Genomic DNA, 14,363 nt, shown 5'->3' on the forward strand with positions numbered 1-14,363 from the left:
GGGATATTGCATCAGTGACTTGAGTCTTAACCTACGGGAAATGGGATGAAGAAAGAGCATGATAAAAGCTATCACTATAATCATTTTTGAGACTATACTCCTACTGAAGATAAATATTTCTTCTCTTTCTTGTCATTGCAATCAAGTTGTGTTTACTCCCCAACATATCTCTGCACAACACCAAGTAACAGTGTAAAAAGCATAATTCAAGTGAAAAATTTCCTAATTATTGTTCCGTCCCAGTAATAAATATGTATGACTGGCTTCTGTGCACAAAGGCAAACAGATTTCCTGGGAAAAGGATGTGATGCATAAGTCAGACATATTTATTACTGAGCTGCGCAACACGACAAAGGCGTGTGCTGTCGTTGGCTGTTATGTTGACTAGTGGAGATGCGTTGCACAGCACTCTGTGAAGAGAAGGGCCACCTGGCTGACCCTTGCAATACACATTGCAAGGACAGCAGAAGGAGGTCTAAGTGTGAGTCGCATTGAGTGACAAAGTACTTTGGAATTAACAACGAAGAAACCTTACCCAGTGCACATGAGTCAGCCCCAGAAGAATAAAGAGAAGTACTCATGTGCTTAAGGTTAAATCAACTATGTTCTTAGTCCCTTTGCTGGTTAGAAGAGGCTTTTTTAGAGAAGCATCTAATCTTTATTAGAGTCTCTTTGTCATAACAATAAAAAAATACTGGCTGCTATCCACACTTTCAATTTTTTTCCAAATTCTTGGAGAGTTGAGACCACTGCTGTAGCTAGCCTTATCCTGGCAGAACTGCAAGGATCTGCCAGCCACTTTCACTATTTAAACTGATATACACCGGGACAAAAGTATACAGTGCTTCAAAGCAGTATCTACTTCTAAATCACTTTTGTCATCTTCTATACACTGGCTTAGGGGAATAGTGTAACTATCCCTTACTAAGACACACACAGGGAAACTAACAGTCTGTAAATGAAAGGAGGCAAGTCTTTGCAATGCCATATAACACCAGTCACCCTTAAGTTTGAAGTTCCAAAATTTCTGGGGTCAAAGACCACTACCAAATCTCAGTGCTTCCCACAGAGAACTTTAGACAAGTATCACCACACTTGAAACTGGACACGCTGTAAATGTGATATCAGCTGTAGAGCACATAGTGTGGACCCTGAGTTTTAGAAGTCAGATCATAGAAAATTAAACAGAATCTTGTTTTTAGACGGGGCTAGGAAGATTGTGCAGCACACTGAACTAAATGCAGCTTTGTCTGTGCCTCAAGGCATCCAAGAGTTTCTTCAGGTATTACAGCAAATTTCAGAAAAATCCATCATCACAAACAGTTCTAATTATTTCCAACCAAATGCCTGTAACCTTAGCAAAAAACAATTATTGAGCAGGCTATTGATCTAGTCAGTAAATACACTTATGTCATCAGTAAGCTAGAACCCTCCTGGGTATAAAACCAAAATCTTAAGGACTACTACTTATCTGACAGGTGATTTTAATTAGGATTTATTGATTAAGGTTTTTTAAAAACAATTGGACTTTCTTGATAAAAGGCCTAGCACAGGATTTCTTCAAAGTTAAATAATGTCTGACTTGCTATATAAAAACCTCTGACCCACATCCTAATTACTTCACTAAGGAAGTTTGTTGTTTCAACACAACAATGCATGCACTATTTATTATAAATATCATGAATGTTTAATGCAGAGTGAGAACAGCTCAGCTAATGAAAACCCAGGGAGGTGATTCTCGATGCCTGGTATTAGCCATTTAATCATGTTTACTGCTATGAAATTAAAAAAAAGAAAGAAAAAAGCACAAAACCCTCTTAAATGCTAATTCTTCTAACTAGTTAGATTTAAGATTAACTGTAACATCTCTTTGGAGCCTGCTACAGCTAGCACCTACCTACAGTGGGGTTTCAGTACAAGCTTAAGTGCTCTCTAGAAAGAATCCCCAAGTTACGAGGAGATCAAGGTCCCAGGGCATACAGGTTGCTTGTATCTCACTTAAGCTCTGGGCTGAAGTCAGTTTGGGATGGATTCTCCATGCCCAGGGTCAAAATCATTTTGAGCAGACTCATTGTAGTCTTCATGCTTCTATAGATAAAAAAGAAGCACGTTGGGTACTGCAGATTGCAATGAGAACGGTATGTAAACAAGAAGCCCCATCAAAACAAACCCCAGACTAACTAAATGCAGCCATATTTATTCTACTGTAAGTTGTAACCACACCAAGTTATGCAGCCAAGAATCTGACCCTAATTCGTTAGCAGCCTAGGCAATCTTCCACACAACATGTAAAAGCCACAGCATCCCCTGCTCCTCTTAGCAACACACAACAGGACAAACATACAGACCTCTCCATCTAAGTCACATACTCTTAATCTGTTGGTACTAAACTCTAGGTAAGAAACACAGAGTCACAGAGCTGTAGGGGTTGGAAGGGACCTCCAGAGATCATTGGGTCCAACCCCCTGCCAAAGCAGGTTCCCTACAGCAGGTTGCCCAGGTAGGCATCCAGACGGGCCTTGAATATCTCCAGAGGAGACTCCACAACCTCTCTAGGCAGCCTCTTCCTCATAGGGGAGCTGCTCCAGGCCCCGCATCATCTCTGTGGCCCTCCGCTGGACTCCTTCCAGGAGGTCCCTGTCTGTTTTGTGCCGGGGAGCCCAGAACTGGACACAGTACTGCAGGTGAGGCCTGAGCAGGGCAGAGTAGAGGGGGAGGATCACCTCCCTTGACCTGCTGGCCCCCTCCTTTTAATGCACGCCAGGATCCCCTTGGCCTTCTTGGCCACCAGGGCACACTGCTGGCTCATGGCCAAAAAGAACCACCATGCTCTAGGGAGGAGATATTTCCTTTAAATTTAACCCCGTTTGAGTCATAATCTTTTATCCACCTGAGTCAGGAAGAATTGCCATTTCCTGAGATGCCTGTGGGGAGCTTCACAACTCTGTCTTTAAGGTAAAACTAATCCTGTTTCATTGTTGTACACAAAAAGCATATGACCACCCAAATCTCTGTGCAGCTTCACTGGAACTATTTATTTTAGAAAATGTCATTGACATTTGATTTTTTCTGAAGTATTTAGGAAAAGGATAAAAGGACAAAAACCCAAACCCCTCTGGAGGTCTCCTGGTGTTTGAGTGACATAAATGTTCACCAGACCATAGGAGAGTCTAGTCTGGTTTGTTTAAATTCAATTATGTCATTGTCTGCAATGTAATTCACAAGGGACTAATAAAATGAATGGCATACCTGTGTAAGGGAGAGGAGAGACTGAATGGCCCACTTGCAACAAGAAATGGGGCAGTGTGAGGTTTTGTACTTGGCTGATCTCTTTGCCTTTGCCAAGTGTGACCCCATCTCTAAATGTCACCAGGAGACAGTGAAAACTTAAAACAGTCATTTTAATTTCCTTCCCAATGGGTAATTACAAATGAGACTGGAGGCTCTTGTATTGTCTCTTTCTCAGTTCAGCTAAAACTGCATGAACACTCGTGACAGTCTCACATGGGTAGCTCTCTGCCACTACATCTGCTTAATCACTCAGTGCAAGCTCTGGACAAAACACTGGATTTTGGTGTGGACATGAACACTACAGAAAGAAGCAGAAAGAGCAACTTTACTTTTCTGCACAGGTTAAGAGGAAACCATGTAACTGCCAGTCTGAGGCTCTCTCCAGTGGGGCAGGGTGGGCTGAGAACACTGGGTCCTATCTCGTTCTTGCAGTGTGCACAAGGATCTTGATGGCCGCTGCCTCTGAAAGCTGCTGAAGATGAAACCTTGGTGCCTGTCAAAGACACACCACCAGAGTGGATGTGTCCTGGGTTTGGTCATTGCAGTGATCATCTGGCTGAGTGCTGTGAAATTCAGGACATGCAGATCTGTGTTGACTTCATTGGGCAGGGTACCTGCCTAGTGTGGCCATGCCTATACTTGGGTTTAAGAAAGCCACTTAGAAACTCCGTTTATGTCAATCCTCAGCATAGAAGGCAGATGAGGGAAGAATGAGGCCAAAAGCCTGCCTTGCTAACAGGCAGCAGACCCAACTTTGGGGGTAAGGATGCTTGCTGCTCCTGGGTTCCTTATGGGGAAGAACATGTTGTTTGACTGCAGTGCCCAGGTTTACTGGAAAGGATGAATTTGGACAGGGAGATGAGGCTTATGCCTCCATGGTGCCCTCGCATGTCTTGTTTAAAAGATGCAGTCAGAGCCTGCTGGTTTAGTACAAGTCTGTACAGCGGGGCTCCTGCCGGCAGAGCAGAGGCAGAGAAGCTTGAGGTGACCTGCCTTTGTTTTGTGAAGTGCAAAAGGAAGTGAGAAGCACTCACAGCAGCAAAGGGGCTCTGTCCCTCTGTACCAAGGAGCAGAACTTGAGGGCAGCCTCAGAACATGTGCAGTGACCCCTCGGCAGCTCCAAAGAGTAACAGGCAGCTGGCTGAAAGAAGGCATGTCTGTTCAGGGTGAAATCCAAAACTGCTTTAAAAGTAAAGAAATAATTCTCTTTGAGAAGAAAACATAAGCTTCCATGTCTTCCACAACAGAGAAACATAAATAAATTTCACTTACAAATCATTTTTCTCTTTTTTTCAAGTTTGAAAATGAAATTGCTTCTCAAGACTTAATTGACACCTGGTTTCTAGATGTCAAAATCTGAGACAAGCCCAGCTAAAACAGGGGCTCCCCATCTTACAGGAGGTTAGACAAACAAAGGCTGGGCTTGGGATTTCAGAAGTCTGCCCAGCACTGTGGTGCTGACTTGCGGAAAAAAGGGGGGACTGGTCTGCCACAAATTGTGCTGTCTCCTAGAAGGGAGTGAAAGGGGTCCACTCCTACACATCCAGTGAAAGGGATGCACTCCTACAAAAAAGTTTCACTTGTGACAAATAGGTGCTTTCTGTTTAAAAAGCTGTTTGATCAGACAGTTCCTATCTGCCTATACCCACTGCACCACGCAGGCTGGCAGGCTTCAGTTTTGGGTGAGGCATGCAGGCTGCCTTGAGAATACCAGCAGTGATAACCAGGCACAGAGAGAAACGTGGCCTTGGACCTCCAAGATAAATAACCTCAGCATAGCAGTGGGCAGCTCCCAGCCTGCCCCAGTGACTGCTGGCCCAGCATGCTGGCGATCCACTGCCTTTCTGGGACAGCACTGTTATCACAAGCAGCTGCACAGTTTACAAATGACAATCCTGTTGATGGCAGTAATACATCCTTAATTGCTGTAAGCTGGTGTTTGGGTGCCTGGATGCTCTTCTCTTGCACAGGTTTGCCCTTCTAAACAGTTTATATCTATTTGCTTCAGAGGGAAAAAAAAAAAACAGCAAATTATAGTGCTGTGGTACTGTGTGCTAATTACCCACACCAATGAAATAGACCTTTGAGTGGTGTGGACTTCCAAACTGTCATATAAACCAACAGCTAACTTATTTATTAGCTCTGAAAAGGAGCTGAGGATCAAAACACAGACTTCAGTCCTCAGTGTCTACTGCTGCGCAGTTGCTGAAAGACAAAGAACACAGCCCTGAACTAGAAGTGGGAGTGCAATTGGGAAGGAGTGGCCTCAAACCCAGCAGAATATATCTAGCCGCCAGAATTTGCACAGATGTATTTTTGATTTCCTTGCAAACCACAGCAGCTGCCACTATTTTCCCTATGCCTACCTTGTAGGAAAAGCTGGGGCATAGCTTTTTTCACCAGAATATACCGGACCTGCTGCTTTTACATCTATTAATTCTGGGCCTGTCTTAGGTGCAAGCGTCCCTTTTGGCTTGCAACCGCACCTGATTATTGAACAGAAAAAAACAGTCATGAACAAAGCCATGACAATTATGTCATGCTAAAGCAAAGTGGCCAGTCCCTCATTCCATGATCTGTAGACTTTCCTCTTCCACTTGAGTTTGCCCAGCAGTTCCCCGTTTAACCATGCAGGTCTCCTGGCTCCCTTTCTTGACTTCCTACCTGTTGGGATGCTGATCTTGTGCTTGGAAGAAGCAGTCCTTGAACGCTAACCAGCTATCTAGGGCCCCTTTACCTTCAAATACCTTGTCCCTTGAGATTTCCCCTAGCAAATGCCAAAGTTGGCCCTACTGAAGTCCAGGGTTGCAATTCTGCTTGGTATTCTGTTCCTGCCACATGAGATTCTGAACTCCACCCTCTCATGGTCACTGCGACCAAGGCCGCTTCAACCTTCACCGCTTCAACCAGCCCCTCCTTGTTAGTGAGGACAAGATCCAGCAGTGCTCCTCTCCTAGTTGGCACGTCCACCATTTGCATCAGGAAGTTGTCATCAATGCACTGCAGGAACCTCCTGCACTGCGGACGGCTGGCTGAGCAGGCCTTCCAGCAAATGTCAGGGTAGTTGAAATCCCCCACAATAACCAGGGCCTGTGATTGCGAGGCTGCTCTCAGCTGCCTGTAGAAGGCCTCATCCACTTCCTCCTCCTGATCTGGTGGCCTGTAACAGACTCCCACAACAGTATCCCCCATGCCAGCCTGTCCCTTAATTCTCACCCACAGACTCTCAACTCACTCCTCATCCACCCCTGGACAGTACTCAAAAAATGGAGTTGCTCTCTCACATGAAGAGCAGCTCTTCCACCTCACCTTGCTGGCTTGTCTTTCCTGAGCAGGACATACCCATCCATGAGCACATTCCAGTCATGTGAGCTGTCCCACCACGTCTTTGTAATTGCCACTAGATCACAGTCTCCTGACTGAACACAGATTTCTAACTCCTCCTGTTTATTCCCCATGCTATGTGTGTTGGTGTACAGGCACTTCAGGGAGCGAGCCCCAGGGGGGTGGGAGGTCTCCCAGTCTTCATCACTGCTAGAGCGCTGCCCGGTGCCAGCCCAGCTACAACCCCATCCCCCTTCGGATCTAGTCTAAAGCTTTCCAAACGAGCCCTGCTAATTCCTGTCCCAGACCCCTTTTGCCCCCGTGAGATAAACCTTCCCCGCATATCACTGTCAGGCCTGGTGTCTTATAAAACCAGCCATTATCAAAGAACCCCAAGCCCTGCCTGTAGCACCAGTCACATAGCCAAGCATTTATGGACTGGATCCTTCTGTCCGATGTCATCACCTGAAAATGGAAGGAGGGAAGAGAAAGTAGCTTGCACCCCAGACTCTTTCGCCAACTGTCCCAAGGCCTTGAAGTCCTCCTTCATTCGCCTCAGACTACGGGATGCAACTTCCTCCCCACCCGTCTGGAAGATCAATAGCGGGTCTGTCGAGCACACCAGGGTGGGGAGTGTCCCTGTCCCAATCTTCCCAGAAAGCTGCTGCCCAGTTTGGGGAAAATGTGATGCAATTTATTTATAAACTGATTATCTGACATACAGCAGCCAACACAGAAAGCACTGGGCTCACAGCCCCACCTCTGAACAAGAGCGTTTGGGGACAAACCTGGCCCTGCCCCAGCAGAGCAGTGGTACCCAGGCAGAGGGGACTGCAGTGCTGGCAAGGGCAGGATGCTCGATGGCACGGATGCGCCTGTGCGTGGGGAAGGGAAAGGGGTCGCTGTGCCTGAGCATGGCAGGGTGCATAAAGGACCTCTGGGACTCGTGGGCTGAAGCAGAGTTTGGAAAATTATAGATTATTGAGGAAGCAAAAGGGAAACAAAACAGGGAAGCTGGTGGAAGCAGGAAGCAAATGGTAGAGTTCATCTGAATAACACTGCCCTGAGCTTTATCATAATACCAATATCTGGGGAAGGCAGAATGTGTAAATACAACTTAAAACTGCATTCTGATGGCATAAGCACACAACTAGAATACATTTTCCTATTTCGCTTCTGTTTATCACAGAAAGCAAAACATATTTTAGACTACCTTACAGAGACAAATTCAATTAGGTGTGACATTCCAATTAAAAGCCACTAAGGAACGTGATTTTGGGTGTGAAAAATGGGACAGGTGATGGCAAAAAAGCTGGCTGAGGAACATGAGAAACAACAAACTGCATGGCATGTGGCCTTGGTATGGTGAGTGACAACACTCCAGCCACATCCAGCAGAACACCCTCACGATACACCCATACTCCTCCACTGTTGGGAGAGGAAATCAAAAAAAAAACTGCTGCTGGCTTAAACTGGCTGTGAAACTCCTGTCCTCGGTGCACATCTGAGTGGGAGCTCCTACTCCCCTCTGCAATCAATCACCTAAATCATGATCTGCCCCAGGATGAACAAGAACATGAAAAGTGGCCATAATGCATCACGTTAAGAGCAGAGAACAGGGAAAAAGAACAATGATCTTTTTTTGTTGAATCTGAAATAAGAACAGAATAGTTCTTTGATTATTACTAGTGCTAGGATTGCTATTCGAACGATTTCCCTCATCTCTGTTATAGACAAGAGGCATGGGAGAAGAGAGGCAAAAAAGATGGTAACAATAATAGAAAAATCATCCCAGGCTGATGCAGTCATCTCAAAGCAATAAGTAATCAGATGGCTATCTTCCTGTACAGGTGTGATAAGTGAGGAGAAATCAAATATCTTCATGTTTCTTTTTTCTTTTTGATTTGTAGGGGTTTTTCCCTTTTTGTGTATTTTATGAGTTCCTTTTTTCTTTCTTTTTTCTTTTCACTTAAATTGTATACTTATAGTTTTTCCCAATAGCTAAAAGGCACAGTCCTAAAAATAAAGTTTGGATACTCAAGGTGATTAATAACACAAGGTTCCACAGGCTCTGCTACATATAACATTTGCATTACAAAGAGCTATTAAAAACAGAAGATTTATTTTTCCCAGAAGTATTAGAGCATCTTTGTACCAAACTTTCAGTCAGCAGTCTTTCTCTAAGATAAACAACACTTTTACCATTTTCTCCCTTTGTTAGTCTCTGAGTTGAATTAGAGGGTGGCAGCTCAGTTAGAGACTTTAGTAGCATTGAAAGAGCACGAAGACTACTGTGTAACATCAAGGGGAAGTCTGATGCTGTATCTAAATAATGAGCTTTCTTCCATTTTAGCTGCAATAAGAAATGGTAGAGTTTATGCTCACAGTTAGAATGGGTAAATTTTAAAACTATAAGCTCAAATTCAACCCGGAGCAGAGGAGCAGAGCACACAGTCTGGGACCCCAAGAGCTCAGGTTTAAAGGGATGTGTGCAATTGATTATCTACAAGCAATAAACAGCCCTATGTGAGTTGTATTTTTTTCAATCTTTTATTCTTAAATTTTCCCTTTATTTTCTATCATCATCATCCTAGTTCCAGTAATGTTCCACTAGTTCCATCCTAGTTCCACTAATGAGGCGATGTGACTGACAGTGGTCCTTGCACTGCCTTCTACTGGAAAGAGCCTGGATATGGGGCTACGGTGCCTGGCTGAGGCACCTCATGGCTGCAGCCCTTTGTCTCAGCAATAGATTTGTGTTCCTGGGTCCCTGAAGGACAGGATTTAACAAAAGAGGTGGAACCTGGGTGGAGAAATGATGTCTGAGGAGACAAATGTCACTATAACGCTACCCACACAAACGAGGAGTTAAAAACCCCCTTCCTCTCCACGGCATCAGCCCTGCTCTCAGGCAGGGCAGGGCTGACTGAGACTACACAAGGACTGCAGAAATACCAAGTCCAGCTTTTTTTTTTTTTTTTTTTCTCTCTCTCTCTCTACAAATAGAGCAGCAAGCCCCACTTTGATGTTGAGCAAGCTTTCCATTTGTTTAATGATCTGAAAGTTTGTTCAATCCCCCCATTTGCCGCTTGTTAACCAAGAGCAGCACCACTATTTACTTTAACAGCTGCCAATCAAGCTAGCCTTAATAACAAGGCTAGCTGTCCTCCCTCACATCAGAGGCTGTTCCTTATCAAGAGCACTCTTTCATCAAGTGCATTATTGGCTAAAAATAACAAGCATACCTAACAGCCTGTTTACTACAAAACAGACATCCTTTTCCAATATATGAACATTTCCATCCAAGTGGCATCTTTTTTCCTTCCAGCCACCTTGCTTTGTATCCTTCACAAACCTCCTGCCAGCATTTGGTGGCCAGGGAACACATGTTGCAGCAGTGAATGTGCATGAAGTGCATTCCTTGAAAGACACAGTCTGTTCAGAAGTGATCCTGATGACATGCCCCTTGCCAAATCCAGCTCCAGCTGAGTGGTCAGATGAGGACCCACATGCCGACCCGACCCACAAACCTTCAGCCATACCATGGATGAAGTTTCATTAAATTCCACCAACACAAAATCCAGGGCTAAGGTACATTTTCATCATCTCTTTCCTGTCCTATACTAGCCTATGTGAGTGTGCTTCAGTGCAAGAACAAACAACGAAGGACCTGGAGTCTGAAAGGTATGAGCCCTGGCTTCCAATGTTATCAACTGCTTTACTGTATCGGGATGATTTAAGGAAACCTAAGGATCAGTAGATGGTCATCTGGAGCCACAAGGTCCCAGCTGTGCTGTCAGGTCAAGCACTCCCCCAAAAATATAGAAGGGGGGCTGGGAGGTTTGCCATACTCTAATCAATCTGCTTCTTTATTCCTTTAGAAAAAAACTCCATCTCCTTCTAGCCTCAAACTACAACACTGCTGCAGCAGCCTGCAGAGGCTTTTAAAAGAAAATTGTACCCTTGGTTGGAAAAGGACGAGGTACAGGAGAAAACTTGCTATGGGATATCTTGGATTTATACACTTGTTGCCTGTTTTGGTTAGGCCGGGACATCAGTCTTTTCTTTTATAAAGCAAGGATGAGTTGGTCCTTGGTAAATCTTCAGTGAGTTCCTTACCCTTGGGATTCAGAAGGGCTCAGGCTCAACCAGTCACCAGATCTTTTCTCCTCTAAGAGATCACTAGATGAAGTTTGATTGCAAGAGGGAAAATCAAAGGACAGTTTTTTTGTTGTTGTTGTTTTTTCTCCAAGGCATATTAAAACGTTCTCAGGGAAGTGGGAAGCCTGCACAGTGCCTACTGTCTCAACAGCAATATGAAGAGCAGCAAAGAGGACAGGCTTCAGAGCACCGTTCTCTTTAGCTTCCCTTCACAGGCCCTGTGCAGTGGCTTCTGGCTGGAAGTGATGCCTCCAAAGGACTTGGCTTCACTGAGTTCCTTGGTTTGGTGAACGTAGCTGGAAGATAAAGGCCTCTCCGATAACCCTTGCACACAATCAGCTTCACCTCCATCCCTGTCCGTTGTTCACTTTTCACTGAAGGAAACTTACAGTGCTGTGCTGAGCACCCATGAAACAAGCTCCAGGATGCTTCTCCAGGCCTGCCAGCAGTATGTACCTCATCTAACCTCTGCATGATTAAACCAGCTCCTCCGAGCTATTGCCTGTCATATGGTCACTAATGCCAATAAATCAACCTTGTTAGGATTTCTGATTCCCAGAGGCAATCTGGAGAGACCCATCTCCCCAAGAGAGTCTTCAGAACATTGTTTGATATCCGGCCACATGATTCAAATGGACCTTCTGAAAATCCCAGACATCACTTTTAACACCTTCAAAGAACTGTTCTCCATCTGCTTACAGACATAAGCCTGCTGCTGCATTTTAATAACATATTTGCCACAACTACGTCTTGAACTCATTGCTGCAGGAATGGCAGCTACGTGCTTGATTAAAGTAAGATTCCCTCTGAGTGTTTCAGACCAAGTGGGACTGTCGCATTGCTCAGTCAGCATCCTATTTATTTTCAGACTACTACACTTATACGCACCCTGTTCCGAGTTCTGTACCTTGTATGCTTCACAAAGGCAACCAAGAGTCAGACATGCAGTCTGCCTTACAGATCCAGCATCCACCACATACTCTGACAGATAACCCCAGTCACTCTCTCTTGGATAAAAAAAATCTAATTGAGTTTTATTGACTTTACCTTCCAGTCATTATTTTTGGTTTGCCCTCCTCTGCAAGACCAAAGTCCACTGTGTTACGTGGCGTTGCTTCTCAATTTTGTTTTTGACAAGCTAAATGAAGTGGCACCTTTCAGTCTCACGCAGCAATGCTTTTCTTCTAATCCTCTGGCACCTTTACATTGCTATAGCTACATCCACATAGGAGACTGTCCTGGAAAGATTGCCATAGGATAGATCTACCATGCCTCTTCTCTTCTGATCCATACTAGACCAGAACTGGAAATAAAACCTATGAACAGCTAAAATGTGGACTTCCCTCTGAATCTCACTTGGATTTGTTAAGCTTTCAGAAATTTTGTACTTGTTCTGTCTCAAACAAGGCACAGAGTGCCTTTATGCCCAGACATGCATTTACTTCACAAATTACTTGAGTTCAAAAGAGATTTAAAGTAGCTCTCAGCTGTAGAACTTACATAAAATTCTCCCATCCTATATTCAAGTAAGGGAAATACCCTCCTGGTGCAGTTTTACATTTTTGTTCAAAGGAATCTGAAATAAATTTTTCAGCTTTCCAGAAGTATTTTATGCTGCTGCTGCTGATCCTTTCCAAGATTCAATGCAATTACTTGTTAATAAAAACATGTTTTAATATGCTGGCAGAAAAATTGATACCATTTTCCTTCTCTGCCTTAAAACAAATGAAACGTAGGAAGGAATTGAGCTCCTTCATTTCTGAAATAAGAAGCAGACATTTTTTAAAGTTCAGATCATTACCAAATGTAGTTTTCATATAATAAGTTTAACACCAGTCTTGTACTATTACTCCTCTGGTGCTAACTTTGTAGGGGAATGTATTACTTACAAAACCTGAAAAAAAAATAAAAATAAAAATAAAAATAAAGAAGGAATACAATACCATTTCAAAATCTTCTGAAATCTTCTGGACTTCTCACTGATCAAAGTGAACAATGTCTCTAGGTCGTTATCAGGGAACCAATTAGTGTAAAAACAAGTTGTGTCTACTGCAATAAGTCTGCATAATAAGAGACTATGAACCACATGGGGTTACTCCAGTCATTTGTGTTTAACAGCCATGAGCCCTCCTAACAAATGGCTGCATTGTTCTACTGTACAAACATTGAAGCTGTGTTTCTTCCTTGTTCACAAGCATTTTTTTTTGTACTTCATGGAATCAAGCAGACTGCAAATAAGCAAATTGTCCCTTTTCCCCATTGGCAGTTAGGGGAAGCTACTAAATTTCCTACTTAAGCTACTAGAGAAGCGACACTGGTCATTCTTCTTTTCCCCCTCTTTCCCCCGGTGCAACAGGCCAGTCCAGACTGATCTGAAGTTTACAATTTTCAGTTATTCTTGATGTCATTAAACCTAGAAAAGGCATCAAATTACTTCAACGTAGCATCTGTCTTCCTTTGACTTGGGAGAGCCAGGTTAAATTCAAGCCTCTGCCTGTAAGAAAAGGAGAACACATCTACCAGGAAGCCCTCCAGAGACTTCCAGGATCTGTGTCTTCCAGGCAACTCTCATTTATGACAGCACTGACGCAGGTAAAGAAAGAGAATGGCTTTCTAGCCTAATGCTTAAGACTCTCAACAGTGTTATAGGATAGCGTTGCTACACTTTAACATTCAATTTCTTCTAGTGAATGAAAAATAGTATCTACAAGTGATTAAAATATAACTAGGCCGCACTACCTTTTGACTTGGTCTCTGTTATGTGTGAAATCGTTCATACTCACTCATTCAGAGAAGGGAAGTGAACTTGGTGCTCTCATTTCTGAAGGCAGTGCCTGAGCAAGAAGTCACCTGGAACAAAATTTCTGGGCCTGATCACCCCATCTAAGGATAAACTTATCAAAACTGCAACAGATGTGGAGAAGAGCTCTTACAATAATGGGCTGTGGAGAGGTCAGCTGATCAGAGAGGCACAATTAAGAGCTCAATTAAGAGCTCAATGAAGGCACATTCAACCTTGCAAAACCAACACTAAACTTGCTGTCAGTAAATTCAACATAGGGTATGGGAAAAAAAGGAGGTTAAATGCAAGAAGACAAGAAGAGCTACTTACACTGGAAGGATAGCTATGTTATGTAAATGTAAAAAGATAATATTGACAAGGAATTAGTAAGTATGAATGAGTCAAAAATAAATTCAAGCTTAAAACAAGATTTTTTTTAACCACTTCCTCTGAGATGATGGAATAAGGAGGCAATGGTAACAGCACTTCAAGTAGGAACCTATTTAGTTTTAATAAGAGGCCTGAGGAACTTACAGATAGGATTAGAGAGGATTGATGGCAGTAGCAGAAGACTAGACATGATGGCTGTGAAGATCCACTGTAGATGCCTGTTTCTGAGTCACAGTAGCACCACCAGAGAGATTTTAGAGGCAAGCTCTGTGATGGGATTCTGCTTGTTTTATTTTCCTTAGAGACAGCCTTTCCTTGGCTGTCCTCAGATATGGGCCAGAATTTAAAGAAAACCTTTAAATTTAGCACCTGCAGTACAAAGTTAGGCCTATATTTTCAAAAGGACAGAACCGAT

The 14,363-nt window shown here is 43.6% G+C and overlaps 1 long non-coding RNA gene across 1 annotated transcript; it reads right to left on the bottom strand.

Annotated features, from left to right (window-relative positions):
* Positions 1–3,710: 3,710 nt before the first annotated feature.
* Positions 3,711–13,679, bottom strand: LOC118171549. The gene is made up of 3 exons (XR_004753258.1): positions 13,560–13,679; positions 13,291–13,292; positions 3,711–3,854 (listed from the first exon to the last, which is right to left on the bottom strand). It is a non-coding gene; the product is annotated as an uncharacterized LOC118171549 (long non-coding RNA).
* Positions 13,680–14,363: the final 684 nt, after the last annotated feature.

The sequence above is a fragment of the Oxyura jamaicensis genome, chromosome 9 (genome assembly GCF_011077185.1).
Source record: "Oxyura jamaicensis isolate SHBP4307 breed ruddy duck chromosome 9, BPBGC_Ojam_1.0, whole genome shotgun sequence".
In the NCBI taxonomy this organism is placed as follows: domain Eukaryota; kingdom Metazoa; phylum Chordata; class Aves; order Anseriformes; family Anatidae; genus Oxyura; species Oxyura jamaicensis.